This window comes from Cibotium barometz, chromosome 20 (assembly GCF_041138505.1).
Source record: "Cibotium barometz isolate CiBa-2024 chromosome 20, ASM4113850v1, whole genome shotgun sequence".
Classification (NCBI taxonomy): domain Eukaryota; kingdom Viridiplantae; phylum Streptophyta; class Polypodiopsida; order Cyatheales; family Cibotiaceae; genus Cibotium; species Cibotium barometz.
In genome coordinates, this window is record NC_141065.1 from 25,903,694 (window position 1) to 25,927,130 (window position 23,437).

Genomic DNA, 23,437 nt, shown 5'->3' on the forward strand with positions numbered 1-23,437 from the left:
CCCCATTCAAGCATATCATTTTCTGACACAAATTTTTTATCATGGCCAGCCTTTTTGAAAGACACAATAAATGGTTACCCCAACACACTGTAACCCAATTTCTCAAATCTTTTGACAAGGCCATATGTCCCTCGACCGACAACTTCTACATCCTTGTCTTACAAATTATCTACTAGGTCTATTGACTCGTGTCGTCAGAAACAATCATCAAAGATATAGTGCCTATACTTGTAGAGATGGTCATGAAGCCTCTTGCTCATAAGATCGATCACATAAATCAATCAATGAGTGATATATTATCCACAATATTTCATCACATATGGAGATACTTGTTTCTATCAAAATCGTTTCTCCCTTCTTCTACTTGATGTTATGAATCTATGTAATGGGGCTACATCTGGCTTCGTTGGGCAACGAGAATCCCACAATGGTGTGTCTCTCAAGACCTCATATAGTTGTCCTTTTCGAGTGGGTTTGGAGACCTAAAGCACTAGCCTACTTTAACTTCAAGGCAAAGTCCGAATGAGTAGATCTTGGTGGGATCATCAATCATTCCCATGGCTGATCGAACTTCTCTAGGTACTGAATAGGATCTCCTATTCCATCAAATTTGGTCATTGTCTTTGAGATATGATTTGACCTGGTTTTTCCCAACTCTAAGCCTCTAGGTGGTATGTTGGTCAATCCCCCTTCCCATTTCAAACATCTTCTATGTATTCCTATTGGCAGTGGTGGAATGTAAGGAGGTGGTTGTATGAAACCCTCTATTTCAGGATCTATAGCATCTCTATGGGCAGTGGTGGAATGTAAGGAGTTGGTTGTATGAAACCCTTTGTTTCAGGATCTATAACATCTCTTGCCCTATAATGGGGTTAGGTTGTGCAGTTTCCAATGGCAATTGTCCTCTGTTAACCTGTTCTTAGGTCTGTAGGCACATTGTGGCTGAGGACGCATTTTGTTCCTTGTTCCTTATCCAAATGGAGTCCAAATGGAGAAGGACTAGAACTCAGCTCTGTGGCAAAGGCACTTCTATAATGAGCTCCTACAGAGAGCAGGAGTCCTACTTGCACTACGTATGCTTTTGGTTATTGGGTTTCTTGGTGGTCAATGGTCATGGTCTGCTTGGGATAATCATGGCTTAGGATTGACACCAAATGTTTGAAATATTGTGGCATTCGACATGGTTTAATTGCTTCCTGTGGGAGCAAACCTTGAGGTTCTTGGTCCTGCTTGCTCCTTCGGCTTGCTCCTTCACTAGACACGCGCCCAAAAATGAGGCAATTGAATGACGTCTTCATAAAATTTGGGATGCTATTAACAAAGCCCGTTGGTAACTCCTAAGATCGGAGGACCATTGTGGGTTGTATCTTGTTTCCAAGTGTTCCGTTTATCATGTCTATGTTTTGCTGGCTCATTTTTTCCAAAATCTCCTCACTTGAGGTGGATCCAAAGGATTCTAGTATTTTTAATAGGGGACCACTCTTCTCAGTGTTGGTCGTTTGCTGGGATCAAAGGCTTGGTGGGTTTGAGGTGTGATTTAATTCGCTATAGTCGACTGTATTATTGTTTCCAACAATTAGTCTAGATTAGGTTCGCATTAAAGGTCCTTAGTATTTCAAGTTAGTATTTCAAGTGCAGGTCTAAAAATGGTTGCAAAAAAGTTTATTTATTTATTTTTGGGTGCTATTAGGCTCACGTGTCTAGGTTCATGCCTCTAGGCTCATGTATCCAAGCTTACATTCATGCCTCTAGGTTCACGTCTTTTGGCTCACGTATGCCAGTTCCTAGAATTTTGTGCCCCAAGTATGCTTATTTCATAAAAGAAAATTAGGTACGCTAAGTTTATACAAAAAGACATGAACTTACATATGCGAGCCTCTAAACGTGAGCTTGAATACGTGAGACTAGAGACATTCATGAAGCTCGATACATGAACCTGGACACGTGGTTTTTGAGTTTTTTTGGACTTGATGGGGTGTGATTAATGGTTCTAATCCTAGATAATGGTTGATTGTGAGTAATTAAAGATATGGAATGTACGAACAAAAAATTGACTATCCCAGTCTAATTCAACCTAATGGAGCTCAATGCTCATGTTCTTTGAGTGGATTCCATTTCTAATCACAATTACTAAGCTAATCCTTGGAAATATAAGGCTCTTGGGTTCTAATTTCATGCAAATCATCGATAAACCAAGGTTTTGTCGTTCTAATAGATAAAACTAGAATGGCCTAACGTAAACAAACTTCAAAGAAGAATCAAAAGTAATAAACAAACACATCAAATGGCTCTAAAACTGTATATTATTTGGAGTGTGACCTTCTAATCAACATATAGAAATATTGGGTGATCCCAATAGCTTGGAATGGATGGGGATAAACAAAGCTAAGCCCTAGGCTAGTCCCTAATAGAGGCACCAAATATGTTCAATAAGTCAAGAGCTTACCTTAGCCTTTTTGAAGCATGTGTCATTAGGTCTTACCTCTTAGAGCCACAAACTGTAACTTCCATATCTAGGTGTGGAAGCTCATCCATTGGCATTCTCACTTTGTTGTCACACTGGAAGCTCCTTTGTCAAAGGGGTGAAGGGAAAGCTCTCTATGCCTAGATACAAGAGATAGTCTTTCGTAATGGCTCTCTCTCACAAAAGGCAAGGGAAGAAGAAGCTAATAGAAGAGAAGGACCTACAATCAAACTTATTCAAATAATAAGCATCCATATAGCATGTAAGAATCCAATAGCATATAAGAAAGCAAGAAGAGGAAAGAAGGGGAGCTCACAAGAAAAAGAGAATGCTTGTGTATTACTTATTATAAAAAAGACAATGCTTGTGTATTACTTATTATAAAAAATGACTTATATACAAGCGACTAGTTTTCACAATAGGCCTGCCAAACTTAAAAATGGTATGGCCTCCTCTATTACTAGTCATAAGCAACTAGGTATGTACATTCTCAGGGGGGGTGTACTTTTAGGAAGACCTACATAGAATGTGTGTTCAAATGTATTTAAAAATACCATTTTTGTGAATTTTGACTTAATAAAATGATCCCTTTTTCTTCATAAAATTATGGGTTTTTTTTCAAAATGCCATTTAAAACCCCCTTATGTAAGCTACAAATTTTTGTAAATTTTTCTCAAAATCTTGGTAAAAAACCCTCCTAACAATCGCACGTAGTAGACTTACATATTTTTAAGTGAACCCCCAAGTCCATAGAATTTCGTTCTTTAACATTAAGCGTAAGGTAATGCCACTTTATAACAAAAGTTAAGTGCCAGTTCGAGTGAGTAAGATGGCAAAGCGCCTTACGGTAGGGTAGGTGGGTGAAACCATGTTCACCTATGGAGTGGTTTAACAAAGAAGCACAAGATAAAGAAAAGAAACATGTCATAAAGATGATAAACATGTACCTACATTCCTTAAAGTTAAAGAGTTATATGAGAGCTATATGAAATATTAAAGTAGTCCAAAAGTAAGACATTAAGAAGAAGAGGAAGCAAATGTAAAGAATAATATTTATTGATAAAGAAGTTAGCACTATAACATTAAACCAATAGAAGTAATTTTTTGAATTTCAAGAGACTTGAGCTTTTAGAGATGAACTCACTCATTACATGCATTAGAATGTGCTAGTAGATAAATTTTATCCTTTTGAGAATTCTTATTGTATTTGTTTGATTGTAAGAATATTGAAAAGATGCCTTTGAAAGTAGGCTTATGAGAAAGTGGATTTAGAGATATTTACCAAAATTTTAAACATGTGTAGCATCCAAGTCAGTTGTTGGCCTTATAAGAATAAAGAGCATTTCAATGACTTTATATGATTGTGTATATTTCATGTATCGACATGTATGTAATGTTATAGATGCAATATGTTAAGGTGAAATGCTATACTTTATCATGTACAAATGCAAAGATATAATTCATGTGCCAACACAAATTGGTTCACTGTCACTTTCTTCTTCCAAATGCATTTGTCATTTTCTACCGAGATTTGAATCCTCCCTTGCAAGACATAATTGCATTAATTGAATAGCTATGAAGAGAATTACAAATCACCACACATAGGAACATAGGTTATTTTTCCCTACCTTTCTTGAAATAACACACTATAAGGAAACCCATCACGCATGAAATGGAACACTATAAGGAAACCCATCACACATGAAATAGCACACTATAAGGGAACCCATCACACATGAAATGGCACACTATAAGGAAACCCATCGCACATGAAGTGGCACACTATAAGGAAACCCATCACACATGAAATGGAACACTATAAGGAAACCCATCACACATGAAATAACACACTAGAAGGAAACTCATCACACATGAAATGGCACACTATAAGGAAACCCATCACACATTATAATGACACACTACAATGAAACCCATGGCACATGAGATGGCAAAAAAGTGCCAAGCTTCAAGAGAAATGTTTCAAATGTATAACATATCAAAGGCCAAAAGGGACAAGCATAATAAGGATCCTATTCTCTAGAGTGTGGGTATTCTCTATTTATTAGTGGGAGGAAACAGAGGTCTTAATTAGGCAAACACCATCACTCATCATCATCAGCTGCCTCCTCTTCCTTTGTACCAACATCATCCGTTTTAGGCTCAGTAGGGGGCTCATCATCATCCCCTTCTCCCTCTCCCACACGTGTGTCCTCCTCCACACCTTCCTCGGACTCCTCTTTCACACATGTGCAGGGCTCTTCTTTACCTGCCTCCTCCTCTTCCTCGTTCACTTCTGTCTCCTCTTGCTGACGTTCGGTTGCTGTCTCAACATCCGCGGGGATGCATCCCTACACAGTTTACAAGTCGCACAATTAATGCTAATCACTGGTTTAATCAACCACGTATTGCGTCCAGAAGGTGTCAATTCTTTCCTTCATTCTATTGCTTTACGTTGATCACTTTGCAGTTATACTATTCTAGAAGCTCAACGAATGATAATTAATCTAAACACACGCTCGCTCGCGCACGCATTGTTGTTATTAGATTAGCCAGCTGATTGGTGATTAGCAAACCTGCAGATTAATGATTATTAATCAAAACACGGACGCGCGTCAGATTAACAAGCTGATTCGTGATTTTCCAACATGCAAAATCAACTTATACAAGCTGATTCGTGATTTGCCAACATGCAAAATCAACTTATACACGCACGCATTGTTGTTATTAGATTAACAAGCTGGTTGGTGATTAGCAAACCTGCAGATCAATGATTATTAATTCAAAACACGCACGCGCGTCAGATTAACAAGCTGATTCGTGATTTGTCAACATGCAAAATCAACTTATACACGCACGCATTGTTGTTATTAGATTAACAAGCTGGTTGGTGATCAGCAAACCTGCAGATCAATGACCATTAATCAAAACACGCACGCGGGTCAGATTAACAAGCTGATTCGTGATTTGTCAACATGCAAAATCAACTTATACACGCACGCGCGCACACACAACGTCAATGCGTTCTGCAACGTCTTAGTTAATTATGAGATTAATAAGCTGATTTGTAATGATCAGTAAACATGCAGCCAAGCTGGTAGCCACCACAATAATCTCTGATTAATCACACAAAATGAACGTAACAGTGTGTTTGTCAGTAGTTTAGATTTCAAATTAGCTTCAACCTAGATCATCAATCCGTTAGCGTTTGGTTAATATCGACTGGATTTGCAAACAAGTACCTCCTCTTGGGTTGAGGTTGACATTGGATTAGTTGGTGAAGAGATCTTAACAAGATCAATAGCAAAACCTGAACTTATTAGAGGGAACTTGAGGGACCTTTTTAAGACGGTGCAAAAAGGTCACTAGCTTGCACAAAAGAGAGAAACGAAGAGGTTGTGGATGTATCACCATGGAGGGATGATTTATAGGGGCTTAGAAGTATAGTACAACAATAATACAAGGCTCCAAGGTAGAATAATCAAGGCCATGTGCTAATGTTAGTGTAAACTTAAAAGTCTATAGAAAATGTTCCCTTGTTGTCTTTGAAAACCAAACCTCATGATGCCCCCCACCATTGCTTTCATATGCCCCCTCCAATAATTTTCTTTCCCCCTCTAGTTTTGGCTCCTTCACCTTCCTTATGCCTCACGTATTACGACAAAATGGGAATAACCATAATGGAGCATATAATCTTTTGATTTTTCTTAAAAGTAGTGTCTTATCATTGCCTCTTTCCTCTCTTTGTATATTCTTTGTACATATGGTTTCACATCAAACCCATGATGCATTATTGATTCAATAACCTCCCCACCCCCCACTAATGTAACCTCCCCACCCCCCACTAACAAAACAAGAGAAGGTGTGCCTCTACTTTTCTATTTGGATTCTGAAAAATAATAATTATGAGACTTTCCTTAATTTGGTTCATGTAATGTGTGCGTGCATACATGTGTGTGTGTGTGTGTGTGTGTGTGTGTGTGTGTGCACATGCATGTGCACGTGTGTGGGTGTGTGCATGCGTGCATGCGTGCATGTGTGTGTGTGTGTGTGTGTGTGTGTGTGTGTGTGTGTGAGAGAGAGAGAGAGAGAGAGAGAGAGAGTTCAATTTGAGATATGGAAATATTATCCTTTACAAGATTATTTGAATAATACATATTCAAAACATTTCCTTGTACATATCTTTGTTATGGACCCTTCACATTGTAAGAAAAAAGAAAAAAATCATGTCTAAAAAAAATAATGGTCATTAAGTATTCTTTCAAGTATGCCTTTCTAAATACATAAATAATGAAGAATCGTAGTATGATATTATTGAATTTATTTTTAGCTTTTCAAGAATTTAGTTAGCAAGAGAGCTCAAGTAGAACGATATTAATTAATGCATTAGAAAGTTTCTTAAATGTTTAGGTGTAAACATGATTCTTGTGCATCATCCTATGGCTTACTGAAATGATAACACTTGACTTGATATATGCTCTCTCTCTCTCTCTCTCTCTCTCTCTCTCTCTCTCTCTCTCTCTCTCACACACACACACACACACACACACACACACACACACACATCCTTATGTGCACACACAAAAGCATATGCATACTTCTTCTAAGAAATATCAACATCACCTACGTGCAAAGGGTAATAAAAAAATAGGTATATATAGTTGTTTTATGAAAAAAGATATATCATTATATACACAATTTTTTAAGGCAAATATTAACCCCTAACGTTGGTAGCTAGTTAATGTGATACAACTCCTCTAAATATAATATGCAAACTCAGTAGAGTTAATTATAAAATGGTCTCCTATGCATGCATGTGGTATCCTACATGTTTAGTGATACTCTTGTTGAGGTGCATGTATGCATGTGCATGTGTACACATACATGCATGCATGCATGTCACTTGCACATGTGTGTGTGTGTGTGTGTGTGTGCACATGTGTGTGTAAGACATACATACATCAATGTATGTGCATGCAAAACACACACACACATGGAAGAGAGAGAGAGAGAGAGAGAGAGAGAGAGAGAGAGAGAGAGAGAGAGAGAGAGAGAGAGAGAGAGAACAATTAAAAGTGATACGTTCCAAGGCTAGATATACTATATATAATATAACATCTAAAGATATAGAACACACCATGCTCTTAAAAAATCTCCTAGAAATGTTTTTTTGGGTATAGTTATTATTAATATTGATTTATCTCAATAAAATAACCATATCATTCACTCCAATAATAATGATGCAAAAGCTACTATTTCACTTATGATGAGCTCACAAAAACTAAGTAAAAGATGAAAGTGACAAGGAAGAAAAAATAGCATTATCATTCACTCCAATAATAATGATATAAAATCTACTATTTCACTTATGATGAGCTCACAAAAAGTAGCTCATAGACGAGAGTGATGAGGAAGAAAAAATAGCATTAACTTCTCACATGAAAATAAACTACCTTACAAGTTCACTTAACCAATGGTGTCATGTCACTTGAACTAAACAAAAGTCATGAACTAACTTACAAGTTTACCTAACCAATGGTGTCAAGTTTACTTAACCAATGGTGTCATGTCACGAGCTTGTTACACAAGCTTCGTATAAACATCAACAATGCATAGTCAAAAGGTCAATTATTTATTTTGAAAATGCGTACTTATAATATGCATGTAGGGTTACAAATTATAACATTATTAGTGCATTAAATTTCAATCACATATAGAACTAATTTGATTTTAATGGATGAAAAAGTCACATGTGACTTATAATGCATATAAATAACTTTAAAAATTATTAAGAATGATTACTAGCTAAACATTATAAAAAATTATGTCTTACTTTTAAGAAATGTTATGCTCATTTTTCTATAATTTTTATCATCTTCATTCCCTTATTTATGGAATGTTTACATGGTTGTTATTTAAGGAAAGTTGAACATTTTTGCATGCTAAATAAAATATCTTAAATAATGTTCATTAAAAAAGATATTAAAGAATTAGGCTATGATAACCTTACTATAAAAAGTAAAATAATATACTCCAAGCAGTTAGTTATGACATTATCTTGATGTTGTTTATGTGAATCACATTAAAAAAGTTACACTAATGAGAGAATGGAAACAACAACTTTATAGAGTGTTTCAAATTTCTTAGTGCATGTAATAGAGGCAATTAAAGTTTGTAAGACAAAAAAATACAAGCTTCATCTCCAAGTAAAACCATTTTGATTATGTTTTTGAGAAAATGAGTATATTTTTCGCAAATGTGCTAAGATCTATCTAAGGTGCTACATGTAGTCCCATTGAGACATGGAAAAAAGTAAATTTAGGATTGAGATGATGGTGACAAGAATTAGGTTAATCAACATAGTTTTTGAAATTTGAGACCTGTGTCAAATTAGGGTTAAAAATAGCATGACTTTTATGGTTTTGACTATTAATTTCCTGAAATTATTTCCCAATTTAAATATGATTACCTATAGTTTTTATCAAATGATAAATTTGACCAAAAAAAAGGTTGCTAAAACCCTCATTTAATAAGGGTATTAAACCTATAGATTTTTATACGTTCATCTTAGGTTAAAATGGTCACCAACACTTAATAAGGATATTAAAACTCTAGTTTTTATAGGTTCTCCGTAGCGTAAAGCATACATTCACTTAACAATTATTCATGTTTAGAATGCTTAAGAAATGGAAAATCTAGTCATTTTCTCTTCACTAAGGTTTGAGCATAAAGCCTTCAACTTACATAACATTCAAAATGTTACTTAGCTTAAAGAGAGAATTATTTCAAATATGAGAAAGGGTTGCTAGACCAACATATCATTTTTCTTTCAAAAACACACTAGTAATATAAGTGTACATAATTAATATAGAATTTTTATTAATTATGTATGAATCAAAATACGATGCTTATGATCTAATTATGATTTAATTAAAATTTGAGTATTTTTTAGAAATAATTCACACCATAAGTTTTGCCAAATACTTTGTTGATAATCTTGTTGATGGAAGGCTATCCCCACTTTAGTAGAGTTAAAGGAGAGTTGAGACTTTTTTGTTAACATTTGGTTTATTCATACATTAAAAACAATGTCTATATATCTAATAACAAGTTTAAACGCAAGCATTTACAAAGGGTTCACCACATCACCTCTTCAGCAGCACACTTAAAAAAACCAAGATTAGAGTAAGAAAGAACTAAGAAAGTCATTATATTTTAAAACAGGAACATAATTACACTCATAAAAATATGGGCATTTTATTTATAACCTTATTGATTCTCTTTAACAAACATAAGATCATCTTTGTAAGATAACTTTAGTTAGGAATAGAATTTGGAAGGGTCTCATCAAATAAACATCATCACAACAAGCTAGATTTCACTCATCAATAGAAGACCATAATCTTGACTCATTAAATGTGTGTAGTGTAGAAAGAGGCAACATCATCACAACAAGCTAGGTTTCACTCATGAGTAGAAGATCATAATCTTGACTCATTCAGTATGCGTAGTGTTTGTTTAAATGCATATATGTATGTACCAAATCTAGTGACACTTAAATAGCCATCAAGAGGAATGCCAAAGTTCTTGACCTTTGGACTTACCATAACTATTCATATCCTCTATCCACCATCATTATAATCACCATATGTGAACCCTAGTTTATAACCATAAAAATGTGATAACTCCTAAAGAAACAAGAATGTGTCTTAGAAGTGCTAAACAACATTATCCTTCAAATCTCCCCCTTAATGATCAACTTATTTTCTTTTACACTCATCATCATATCCCTGAAATACTCAAACTTGAGTTTCCTCAGTGACTTTCTGAGAATATCTACAATTTGTAGAGCAATAAACAAGTTTCACTTCTTTTTCTTGAACCTTTTCATAAATAAAATGATAATGAACTTTAATATGCTTTGTTCTCGCATGAAAATTTGTGTTCTTTCCAAATTAAATACAGCTTTTGTTTATTACCACAAAATACATTTGATACTAACCTTGCCTTATACTTTTTGAACATATACATTTGATACTAGTCTTGCCTTATGTTTGTCAATGTATTTAAGCTTGAAAACCCATTTAGTTCCAATTAATTTCTTTCCTTGGTAATGGGACAATCTTCCACCGTGTATCATTCTTCAAGATGGATTTGTATTCCTTATCCATTACTTCTTTCCATTTCTAGCTTTGATATGATTCACGTTGGTTCAAAGCACCTCACTTGCATGATTTGATGGATTTAAAGCACCTTAGTTGCATGATTTGACAGATTTAAAATACCTCACTTGCATGATTTATGGGAAAATATTATGTGTAAAATCAAAGAGACTTATGGGCAAAGATTATGTGTAAGATCAAAGAGACTTATGGACAAAGATTATGTGTAAAATCAACATCTTATCATGCTACTATATAAGATGTTGCTTTGAAACTTTGAAGGATTCTAAAGCACCTTAATTACATGATTTATGGACAAATATTGTGCATAAAATCAAAGAGAAAAAATATGGAATGCCTCAAATGGCATAATGTGATGTTGCATGTAAACATTAGACCAAAAAAATAATATTTTTTAAAACATATACTTTATTGTAGATTGGATATTTCCTATCTCAAAATAATATACAACTCAAAATTTATGGGAAAATTAATAAAAATGTCTTCTACAACTTTGTAGAAGAAAGTTCCTTTAAAATCTGCATTGTTTAAGAGAAACATGCCTTTCATCACACTGATTTCTTTTAGATGTGCAAGAATTTCAGCAACCTACCAATAATGCAATTTCTCCTTAACCACAAAGAACCTTGAAATAAAAATTAGTGACAAGATTAGGAAGGTCTTTCAAAAAGGGATTAGAAATATGTTATATGGATAAAGAGAACCAAGATTTCTACTAAAGGCTAGTTTGAGAGTATCCTCTCCTAAAACCTAAACCTATCCAAGGAAACAAGAAGCTCTAAAAGATCATAGAAAAGGTTATTGCCATGATAAATCTCTTCTTTGAAAAAAAAAATTAATGGACCCATCAAATAAACATCATCTTAACAAGATGGATATCATTCATTGATTATGTATTGAGTATCTATAGTTTATGTGTATGTGTACGTTTATGGATTGCTTAAATAGCCCTAAAAAGAAATGTCAAATGTCTTGACATTTGGACTAACCATAAATTTTCATATCATCTATCCATTATTATGATCTCCATATATGAACCTTAGTCTACAACCATACAAATGTAATAACACCTAAACAAATGAGAATAAGTCCTAGGTGCTACATTATCCTTTATTAAGGATAAGGAAGGACTTTTTATTTTCCTACTTTTGTGGTGTAGACTCAGCCTATAAAGATGCTAAATAAGTAAAATTATCCTTTACTAAGGATTAGGAAGGGATTTTTATTTTAGTGTTTGTGGTGTAGACATAGCCCATAAAGAGAATCTAGAACTACTATATACTTACCCCACCTCCCATGACCATCTAGGCTATAGGGTGTCCAAGAGTAAAGTCCATGTGTGGAATGGTCTAGTGTAGCATGTGGTGCATTTAATAGTGTAAAAACAATAATCCAACCATCTCTAAACCATCTAGCCTCCTAGGCCATAATCCAATGTGAATAAGGGTTTCTTAACCATTGGGGAACCATGGCTACTCCTCATAATGGGGGCCATACAAACATAAACTAGTTGTTGCCCAAATAATACAATATGAGCGTGGAGTATTGATATACAATACCTCACCATCAATATACACAAGAAGGTAAACTAATTTTCTAGTCCTTGATTCCAAGTTGATGACATTGATTAACATTAACTCATGCTACATCAATGTGGTCTCCCCTGACTTATTCTTTATTGACCTAGGATTTTGAGATCGTATGTGATCCAAGGGGAGTACGACTCCTACACTTCACTTGTTATTGGGTACCCTACCCAAATTCTTTGTTGAAAATGGATGTAACCTTTTAATGATTCCAAATATGTATGTAACTTTATGTGTGTGGAGAGCTTGGGATCTCAAACTCACCCAATGAGTGAGTGAATAAGTTAAGGGCATTACTCCCACATCAACTTGTAAACTCTATTCTCCCAGGTATAAAGTGTTAAATTAAAGGCCCATCGAGTAGTGAAGATATAGCACTCCAACCTATGACTAGGAGTGCAAGTCCAATAAAACATGTTGAGAAGAATGCAAGGGAGAGGGTGCACTTAAGCTCCTTATAAGCAATTTTCTTCACACACATAAGAGTAGACAAGCACACAAGAGAGAAGATTGCAAGGGAGAGGGTGCACTTGAGCTCCTTACAAGTAATTTTCTTCACACACATAAGAGTAGACAAGCACACAAGAGAGAGATATGCCAATGTGAAGACTAGCATATCATCTATATCCACACTAGTTGTTGTGAGCTTGATATCTCAACAGTCCCCTTCGAGCTCAACTCCATACCCTGTATAGCTTCTTTGTACTTAATACCTTTGTGAATATGTTAGCTACCTGATATGTGCTAACATAAATGTGCATCCACTTGCGAGAACATTCTCCCTCACAAAATGATAATACACCTCAATGTGCTTCATCCTAGCATGATACACTAGGTTATCCAGAGCCAACTGTATGCTGCTCATGTTTTCACATTAAATAACAATGGGACTTCCCATATCTAGTAGCTCTTGTCACCATGCTACCTCACATATTTTCATAGCAGCACCCATGTACTCAGCTATGTACTTGACAAAATAACTATAGGCTTCTTCTTCCTACTCCATCTATTAACAGCAGCACTCCTAAAAGAAAACATGAAGCTGCTAGTAGATCTTTTGTCTGAGACACTACAACCCCAATCTACATCTGTGTGCCACCTAATCCAAGCCTCTTAGAAAAAGTCCATAATGTACTATGGACTTTATATACCTAAGTATCCTCCTAGCACATCTAAGTGTGGTTTCCTGAGGGTGTGCATAAAGTGACTCACCAATCTAACAATATAGCTCTACATCTGTGTACCACCTAATCCCAGCCTCTTAGAAAAAGTCCATAATGTATTGTGGACTTTATATACATGAGTATCCTCCTAGCACATCTAACAATATAGCTCTACATCTGTGTACCACCTAATCCCAACCTCTTAGAAAAAGTCCATAATGTATTGTGGACTTTATATACATGAGTATCCTCCTAGCACATCCAAGGGTGGTTTCCTTGGGGCGTGCATAAAGTGACTCACCAATCTAACAATATAGCTCAAATCTAGCCTAATGATAGTCATGTAGATCAAACTCACTATTGTGTGGTTTCTTTAGGGCATGCATAAACTGACTCACCAATCTAAAAACATAGCTCAAATCTAATGTTCTTTGGACTTTATGTACCTGAGTATCCTCTAGCACATCTAAGTGTGGTTTCCTTGGGGCGTGCATAAACTGACTCACCAATCCAACAACATAGCTCAAATTTAGCCTGATAATAGTCATGTATACCAGACTCCTATTGTGTGCCTATACATATACGATCCTCCAAAATATCACCAACATCTGTGGATAACCTCGTGTTCTGCTCAAATGGCACTGAGATTGGCTTACACCTTATCTTCCTTGGACAACATGGCCAATGCATGAACTGCCTTTATAAAAGCCAAATCCCATCTCATAATATAATCACTTATATAGTGAGGAAGTATCACAATATTTACCCAAATCTTTTATTTCAAGCTTCTTCTTAAGAAGCATCTTCACCTCATAAATATCATTCATCACTATCACCTATGATGGCAATTAGGTCATCAACATATATGACCACTAGCACAATCCCCTTGTTAGTCTTTCTCACATAAAGTGAGAAATAAGATTTGGATATTTGGAATCTAATAGTGATAAGATACTCTCATATCTTGTCTGACCATGGTGTAGGGATGCATACTTTAACCCATACAAGGCTTTGTGCAACCCGTAGACAAAATTGGGGTAGGCATAATCCTATCCTAGTGGCACCATATGTAAACCTTCTGTAGCAAATAACCATGTAGAAATTCATTCTTTACATCCATGGTGTAGGGATGCATACTTTAACCCATACAAGGCTTTGTGCAACCCGTAGACAAAATTGGGGTAGGCATAATCCTATCCTAGTGGCACCATATGTAAACCTCCTATAGCAAATCCCCATGTAGAAATGCATTCTTTACATCCATTGATGTAAAGACCATCCCGTAGTTGTAGCCATAACAATGATTGATCTCATGGTTTCCATCCTAGAAATTGGGCTAAATGTCTCCAATATTTATGTATATCCCTTATGAACTGAGCTTGCCTTCTTGTACATGCTACTAGACCCATCTAAACTGTGCTTTAGTGAAAACTTTTGTCTGAGTGCCTTCTCACAATACATGTGGGCTCTATCTCTTGAATGGCTTTGACCATATATGTCAAATGGCCTATACCTCAACCTATCAAATTGGATATCTAACCCTACTAGACCTACGTACACCTGAATCACTGCCAAGTGTTCTCAACCCTACTTGGACTCTTTATACACCAAGTGTAACTGATGGGATCCTAAACGCATCATCAAGGTTGTGTTCTAATCCGTTAGATTCTCCATCACCATCATGCATTATAAAAGATTCATTTGTCTTCTTTTTCCCTTGCATGATACACATGAACTTGTTGAATTTTTAGCACTTATAGCACTTGTAGTACCACCATGTGATATGTCAGAATGCCTTACATTCTACCTTAATCTCCACATGTCCAAGGTCTCACAATAGACTCATTGCTAGAGGTCTCTCCTGGTCCACTAAGTGTATGTGATTGCTGCTCTACATTTGAGGCGCCCATCTACTCATGTCATCAACACAACATCCTTGCTCACTTGCATCTCATGAATGATGGAGCTATAACATCTATAGCCTTTCTACTCTCAAGGGAATAACTCATCTCATCAAAACACAACATCCATGATTACTTGTATCTCACACATAGTGGACTATAATCTTTTTTATCAAGGAAATAACCAATGTATTTACATTTTTCTACCTTGGGATCCAACTTACTTCTCACTCATCTAGTACATATATATAAGCAACGCACCCAAACACTTTCAAGTGTTCCAAATCTAGTTCTCTACTATTGAACTTTTGTTTAGGTGTCATGTCATCATGTTCATGATATAAACTATAGTTGTTTAGCCCAAAAATAGTGAGGCATCCATTGAACTTTTGTTTAGGTGTCATGTCATCATGTTCATGATATAAACTATAGTTGTTTAGCCCAAAAATAGTGAGGCATCCATTGCTAACTCATTAATGCATGAGTAAATTCTATAATGTACATGTTCTTCCTTTTTTTAACTTCATTTTGTTGTGCGGTGTAACTACATGTAAACTGCCTCTTTATCTCGTACTCTCTCTAATTGTTTTAGAACTTATCTGAGAAATATTCTCCCTCACTATCTAACCTTAGGCATTTTATGTGCATGCATTTTTTCTTCTCTACCATAGCTTTGAAGCTTTGAAAGTGAGTAAACATTTCACTTTTCCCTTTCATAAAGTATACCCACACCTTCCTAGTGTGATCATTAATGAAAGTCATATAATAATGGTATCATTTGATTAATGCCAATTTAGTTGGTCCCTAAACATATAAGTGCACCACATCCAAAGGTATTTGACTTAAATTCTTATCATTCAAAAATCTACTTACCCAATTGGCATGCTTCACATGCTTTGTGCACATTTTGTCCACCTTGAACTTTGGCAAACCTATAACAATATTTTGGGCCTACATATTTTCTAGTGGTTGATCATTGACATGTCCAATGCATTTATGCCAAATATCAATGGTTGTTCACACCTGTACTAGGGTGCAAACATTGTAACCTTCACTTCATATATGCTTACATCTAATGTAAATATTATGTTAACTCTATTTTCTTTTACAACTAAGTGGCATTGGTTATTGAAGCCTTCCAAATAACATCCATGAGGGTTAAATATCGCCTTTGTAGGACCCTACTACTTAGTCATTTATTGACTAACACAAACCAGGTTCCATCCTGCATAGATAAAGGAACTTTGTCAACATCATGTACAATAGGGTGTGTTATATTGTCACACATTTGTACATAACATCTTGTTTCCGTCATTTCTCTAAACCACTCACTATGGTTATGTGTTGAACGCACCAGAATCAACATACCATACATCTCTTGAATTTTGTAAGTTGTGGAACTAAGCATAATGATTCACCACAAATAACTACTCACTTCTTTGTTCAACTTATTTACTTAAAGATGCATAGTTCTCACTTTTGATGTCATTTTTCTTTTTATAATAGTCCTTTGCTATATGTCCTAGTTTCCCACAATAATAGCATTTTATGCTATTTCAACTTTCCACTTTTTATATCATTCTACTTTTTTACAGCATTCCTTTGCTATATGCCCTAGTTTTCCCCCCACAATATTTAATAGCATTTCAATGCTATTTCAACTTTGATTTCTTTTCCATCCACCTTGGCCTCTCTACTATTTCAACTTTGATTTAATGCTATTTCAACTTTGATTTCTTTTCCATCCACCTTGGCCTCTCTACTAGCTTGCCCTGCTAGGCCTCTTGTTGTCATTATTTATTGAAGGTTAAAGGACTTGTTGATGGCCTTGGCTCTATTGGAGTTCCATTTAGATGATGATGACTTGGTGTCAGTCAATCACAACAAGTATAGGATTTTGGGGGATTTTAAAGTAGGCATGAGAGGGAGAGCAAGGTCATGTATTGGCTCTCTATTAGATTGATCATATACAAGATGTAGCGACACTTAAAGATTACCATCACTATTACCTCATTTCTCTAAACCACTCACCATGGCTAGTCATGTGTTTAGAGACACCAAAATCAACATGCCATACATCTCTTGAATTTGGTGAGTTGTGGAACTAAGCATAATGATGCATCACAAATAACTACTCACTTCTATGTTGAACCTATTTACTTGAAGATGCATAGTTTCCTTACTACAACTTCTCACTTTTTATATCCTTTTTCTTTTTATAACAGTGCTTTTTTATATACCCTAGTTTCCCATAATAATAGCATTTTATGCTATTTCAACTTCCCACTTTTTATGTCATTCTACTTTTTTTATAGCACATTAGGGCCAAAGACGCCTAAAAAAGGGCCCTTTTCTAATCTTGTGATTAAGAAAAGAACCAAAGAGAGTGTGCCATGTGCACAAGAATATGGTATTCTTGTCTCCTCTACTTTGGAGGTAGTAGAGTCCATTTCGAGCTTTTTTCCTCTAATTTAGCCAAAATCTCCAAATTCTAACAGATTGTGGTGGTCCCTAGGATCTCGTTATGCTGACAAAAGTTGTCAAAGATTTGAAAAAAGATGGCATGTAGTTAATGCCAAAATTTTTAAAGTTTGGACAAACTTCCTCCAATATTCCTTTTGGCGCCCATACCATTTTCATTCTTCTTCTCAGCATCTAGAAGCTCTCATCTTCTAGCTCTCTCTCATATCTTTTTCGACCTCACTGACCTCCATTGTCTTATTCTCTTGCTTCTATTCTATATGGAATCCACAAGACATCCTTCTCGTTCAATAAACTCTTGTGTGAGTCCTGCCAAGTTAGCTCAATACACAAATGCATAATTTTTTAAGAAATAATCCATGTACCCTTTAAAATTAGAAAAGTAGTCGTAGGTTAAAACAACATTTTAATGATATCTTCACTAACAAGCTGTTTATATTATTCGGACTTCATGAGGATTTAGAAAACAACATTATTCACAAGAATTTGACAACTCTCAAAATTTCTCTTGAGGTAAGTTCTAAAAATCTGTAGAAGAAATCCAAACTAACTATATGTACATGGGATCCTTTTCCATAAAATATGATGGGAATAGTCAAAAAAAATATTTTCTTTTGTAAAACATTTTACTGATCTCATTTGTAAAGCTTTAAGCTTATTGGAAAGCTTTTAAAGCTTAGTCAAAAGCTTATATATATATATATATATATATATAATAAAATAATTTTCCTTCTACTAGGGTGTGCTCAGCGCATGAATAGAGAAGGGAAATGAAAAATAATAATAGTAATAATATGAAGCTTTTTTTTTAATTATTATTTTTTTATTATTATAAAGCTTTATCTCTATAAAGCTTTGCTTATTTATTCATCTACGCAGCGCCCGCCGCCACCGAACGGATGGAGAGAGGTCGGATGGAGGGAGGAGCGCGCTGCCGCCCGGGTATGAAGGAGGGAGAGAGAGAGAAAGAGAAAAAGAAATCAATTGAAAATTATATATATATATATATATATATGGCTTTTACTCATTTCTCACAGACTACTGCGCTTTTACTAATTGAGAGAAATTAAGAAAAATCCATCACCTCCCATGCTTGATTATAGAATTCAGACAGTCTTATTGGTTTAGCAATCATGCTATGACCCTCCATGCTCCTCTACTTGCTCTTTCAATCCATACGGACAGATTAAGAAGAGGATTAGTAAAGAGGAAGGTGGTTTTATGGTTTTGGGAAACCCACTAATGGTTTTCCACCTAGTTTTATCTTTTGGGCAATAGATTGATGGAGATTGATTACCCAATGGTTAAAAACAAGCTTTATTTCATCCATACATAAACAAAAATCCCTAAACGTGTTCTTCTTTCATTTAAATTCAAGAAAATTACCAAAATCACCTCTGTTTTTGTCTTTTTCACCTCTTTTGACTGCCTTCAAGAAAATTAAATTACACCAAAGCTCTGATACCACTGAAACGGGACCCTTTAATCTTCTTGAAGAGTAATCAAAAACTCATAAAATATATCAAATATTAAAACAACTACTTGAATTAAATTGAAAATTAAAGTATATAACAAAACATAAGACAAGAGAAAGAAAAATATCACCATCAACACAATCAACACCAGGCTGGGTGCAATCTTCCCCCCCCTTGTGTGTGGCCTTCCCCCACACAAGGATATTTAATTAGCTTCCATCAAAAATAGGCCATAGCCCCCAAAATATACAAAAGGTGCTTTTAGAGAGCACGGCACTCTTCTTTTACAAAAATAGAGTGTCTAATATTGGGACTAGGGTAAAGCCATAGGCTTTAATAAATTCCACATTATAAATGTATCTTTCCTAAAGTTCAAAATGGAAAAATCATTTGCTAAGGTTGCAAGCTACTATGCTTGTGCTAAAAATTAAATATGATGAACATAAGAAACATTCTCTTCAACATTATTCATCAATCCTCGTAATCTTCTTGACCTGAAAATATAAGCCCAATTAATAATTAAATTAATCCCACAAATATTAAACAGGCACAAACCATAACCAACTCATGACTACCAGGCGCAAGTACTTCCAGGAATCACCCTGCCAATACAAACCTAACTGAAATAATCATAGATGGCCCCAAGCATACGTCATATACCACACGTATTAATATTTATAGTGGTGTCACCCACGATATTAACCTAGCCGGCATGACGCAAGAGTAACCTAGGCATCCCCAAATTACTCAAGAGGGAAAAATAATATTCTTAAAGAGGACTTAAAATATATTCTCATTACATCCCTCTTGCTTGAGTTTGCAATTGTCCTCAATTGCAGGTTTGCTGGGTTTGAAAAGAACGAAGGATCTCAGGATAAGCTCGAAAAAATTTCTCGAGCATCCATTTTGCATCTTCTTAAGGATGGTTTTTGAATGTCAAAAGATATTTGATTAACATGGATCATAACAAACATAGTGAATTGAAGAGAATATTCATACCTCACCAAGCTTCCCATTTTGTAAATAGCCTCTCTCACCTACCAACTATAGCAATTGGAAGAATAAACTATGCATAGAAAAAAATAGAAGTTAGTATATGAGCTTACAAATTACGTACCACAAAGAGAAAATGAATAAGTGAATATTTATATACCTGTAATATCTTGTACCAATCATGTGTCTTGAGGCCATATAATTGTTCCTCTCCTTTCTTTTTGGTCTTTGTGAAGGCACCCTTCAATGAATGCATTACTCCTGTTGGTGTACAAAAAGAGGCGATCACACTTTTCACCTTATTGTGCTCCCTCTTGGTGGTTAATACCCATGGTGCCTTTGGTATGACTATTTTGCCACTCTCACTTTCAATTGGCCATGCACTTTGAAGGCGTCCAATGTTTTATAAGTCATCCCTTGTACCCTTTGTATCTCTTTTACCAATTAAATGGTCCCAAATATTTGTTGCCACATTCTTGTAGATATGCATGGAATCTAAGAGTTGATTGATATTCATGTCACACCAATATGGAAGTCGAAAGAAGATTGAGTGTCTAGACATCCCATTTGGTGGTGGATTGGGAGTGCTTCTCCATGCCTCAAACCAATCTCTACCTCTCATCACAAGTGGTAAGACATCATGTGGCACATCCTTGGGATGTGGAGGGAGAAATCGATGATGTTTTTCATACACCACCTTCTTAAGTGTAGAGGGTCTTTCCAAAACAAGTGATGGTCTGCAAATCGGACATGCATGATGTTCGGATGTTGCCAAACCTATTTTAACACTAGTTTGGTACCAAAATAGGACACTTAAGTGTCCTTTTTGGGGGGTTGCAAAAAAAAAATCAAACTCCTAATGTAGGCTTTAAAAACCAAAATGCTTCATTGGGCATGTAGAACATAACCCTATGCTTATGTAAAAAATGCTAAACATATAAAATGCCTTTTTATTTGGAAGTACATAAGCAACAAAGTAGCATGTGTCTTGAAAATGAACATTTTTCAGGATTTTTCCAAATATGCAAGCATCATTCTCTCAAAAAAAATCCAATGATATTAATAGCATTTTTCCCAAGATATTTTGATAGCATACATCAGTCCAAGGAGGTAGAAATTCACCAAAAAAATCATTTTTCTTTCCTAGAATTTTTTCCAAAAAAGTTGCATAAAATCAGCAAAAGTAACGCGTATTATCAAAACTCAATCACGCCACTAAAAAATAATGTAGCCCTATCAATGAGAATGTTGATTATTGGTTTTCATGCTTGAGATGAGATAAATAAGCCTTAATTTGATGTGTATGACACTAACTTAGCCTCCACTTAAGTTGGTTCTTATCGCCTAGTTCTAAAAAAACTGTAAAAAATAAAAATGTAAAATTTGATCATCTTTTATCAAAAACTAATCATAACTATGCTTACACAAGTAGTCTACACCTATAGTTATAACAAATAATGCACTTACACAGCTTTCCCCTTTGATGAAAATCAAAATTAGGCTCATAATTAGACATTTTATGTATTAAAAACAGGTTGCGCAAAAGGCCATGTATGAAAAGAGGCCCAAAAAGTGGCTCTAAAGTTTTGGAAAATTCAAAACAAAGTAGTATTTACCCTATATAACATGGGTGCACCTCAAGTTTTACATTATTAGCTTGCATATGGAAGGAGAAAAATTCATGCTCCACCTGTATAAAAAACGTCATTTCAATATTAGCGAGTCAAAAATTTATCCAATAATTATCGTTTGATGATTCCAAGATTTAGTTTACATCATGGGCTTTCCATCAAGCCAAGTTTCATGATCAAACTATGTCCCTTCTAAAAGTTATGTCCAAATTACTACTATTTTGAAAACAGCAAAAATCATGTGTCTAAGAAAATTAAAATATTGCCTTGCAAAAGCTAAGAAAAGTGCAATTTAAAAAATCTCAAGGGTTTTTTGGGTCTTGAGGAACATCTATGGATGTTAAGCATTTCAAAACTCTTAATAGATTGCCCACAGAAAAATGCTAACTTTTCAGGACACTTAAGTGTCCAATTACAGAACTAGTGTTAAAATTAAGATGATTGAGATAGAGATATAAACTTAAAGTTTAAAGGCTAAACTCTTATGCATATAAGGCTCAAGTAGGTACCTAAGCACTCCGAGAACCCGAGATAGTCACATGCATCGTCCAAAGCAAAACTCCTTTCACCTCCACCTCACGCCTATTTATTGGCCTTGAAACGTTGTGTACTTTGATACCTCGCCATAGTGTCTCAAGCTCCTCAATCAAATGCTCAAGGTACACATCCATGTTTACCACCTTATACTTTCCTGGTACAAGGAGAGCCAACATGATATGACCTTTCTTGATTGCCATCCATGGAGGGAGGTTGTAATTCACCAATACAATAGGCTAAGTAGACCATGATGTGGACTTAAAGCCAAATGGGTTAACACCATCCATGCCCAAGCCAAGACATAAGTGACGAGGCTCATCTTTAAACTCTAGCCATTGATGCTCCACATGTTGCCATGCTGGTAAATCAACATCCTCATAATGCCATCGGTCGAGCGATGAGTAGCATGCCACATCATGAGTTCTGCAATCCCCTTACATTTAAACACGTGTTGGATGCGAGGAATGATAGGGAATTGTCTTAAAACCTTTCGGGGAACTTTATCTCCTTGTTACAAAGCATCCCTATAGCGGCTCTCCCCACATTGTAGACATTGTGTTGCATCTTTATTAACCCCTCTAAATAACATGCAATCATTGGGACATGCATGTATTTTTGTGTAATCCATACCTAGCATAGAGAGCATTTTACGACACCCATCTCGTGAGTTCTCGGTAATAGATTTTAAGGGGGAAGAATCTTCTTGATAAGCCTACAACATAGAGTAAGATATCATATGTCAAAATATTAGCAAGGAGAGTATATAGAACATGAAATATTTTCAATAGAATGAGGCGGTCTTACTAAAGAAGACTTGTGACACTTGCATCACTCCATCCATAAGTTGTTTACAAGTTCAATAGCTCTAAGTTTGCTCGTAGTGTGGAGTACAAACATCCCTCATACAAAGGGGTGTTTGCCTCTCTATGCAAGGTTTCCTCCTCTTGTGACATTGGAGCTTGCTCACTATCATCTATGACCTCCCATCCAAAGAAGTCATTCACCGTGTCATCCATGATGAGATTC

General features: G+C 35.5%; 1 long non-coding RNA gene across 1 annotated transcript; it reads right to left on the reverse strand.

Annotated features, from left to right (window-relative positions):
* Window positions 1–4,351: 4,351 nt before the first annotated feature.
* On the reverse strand, window positions 4,352–5,869 carry LOC147627710 (uncharacterized). The gene is made up of 2 exons (XR_015268323.1): window positions 5,704–5,869; window positions 4,352–4,812 (listed from the first exon to the last, which is right to left on the reverse strand). It is a non-coding gene; the product is annotated as an uncharacterized LOC147627710 (long non-coding RNA).
* Between the last annotated feature and the right edge of the window lie 17,568 nt (window positions 5,870–23,437).